At 57.2% G+C, this 945-nt stretch overlaps 1 protein-coding gene across 1 annotated transcript in view; it reads left to right on the top strand.

Moving 5' to 3' along the window:
- The window catches only part of LOC116847826 (lachesin-like), a 222,032-nt gene that overhangs the window by 31,575 nt on the left and 189,512 nt on the right, over positions 1 to 945 (top strand). The window lies entirely within an intron of this gene.

The raw sequence follows: 945 nt of genomic DNA, 5'->3' as shown, positions 1-945 counted from the left end.
AGAGAGAGAGAGAGAGAGAGAGAGAGAGAGAGAGAGAGGGAGGGAGAGGGAGAGAGGGAGAGTGGAGAATGAGAGAGGGGGAAGGAGGGGAAGGTGGAGGAGAGAAAGCCCGCGGTCGGTATTTCTATCTTCCATTACTTTCTCGGCCGCCTCTTCGTTGTTGTTTCTTTCGGCGGTATTCCCTTATTGCCTTTCCGCGTCTGCCCCTTTCTCGTAACTTTCCTTAAACTCATCACGTCCGCACCCTCCGCGCCGCTTCCTTTGTTTCTTTTCCGACAGAGGTGGTCCGTTCGCGTCCCGACGTTACCGCTTCACCGTTTCTCGGCTGCGCAGCTTTTCTTCCGCTCGTCTCGGCAAATGGCCCCTCACCCTCACCCACCGTCTCTCTCTCCTTCCTAATTCCTCAGGACCTCACCTCGTCCACCGAGTCGTTTTTCCCGCGGCCCTCTGTGTTACTCTTCGACAGCGGCCGGGGTGTTGGAGAGGGAGGATTTTACCAACACGTTGCGCGCGCGGAACGTATCCCGAAACGCTGGCGCCCTGCGGCTCGCACCCGATGCAACGCATCGTACGAGAACGGGCGAGCGAGCTTTCGACCGCATTTCCCATTTTCCACGCGGCTGCTACCGGGAGATCGGAAGAGGATCGCTACCAATCACTCACTGTCCACTACAACTCAAGCTGCCAGATCGCGCGCGAGCGTCGGTTGCCCGCCGATCGATACGACGTTTCTTCGGCGGTCGATACTAATTTGTTCGTTGTTCCCGCTATTTGTTCGCGACAATCGATGCCCGCGGAAGAGATATCGGCGTGGTCCGTATCGCGCGCGCTGCACGACGTGCTATCATTTCGCAAGAGTTAGTCTCACGCCCCGTGTGGCCGATTCGTAGAGAGAGAGAGAGAGAGAGAGAGAGAGAGAGAGAGAGAGAGAGAGAGAGAGAGAGA

Source organism: Odontomachus brunneus, unplaced genomic scaffold, assembly GCF_010583005.1.
Source record: "Odontomachus brunneus isolate Ranch 3 - 2012 unplaced genomic scaffold, Obru_v1 Obru_scaffold_083, whole genome shotgun sequence".
Taxonomy (NCBI): Eukaryota; Metazoa; Arthropoda; class Insecta; order Hymenoptera; family Formicidae; genus Odontomachus; species Odontomachus brunneus.
This window is presented reverse-complemented; position numbering and strand designations above follow the sequence as displayed.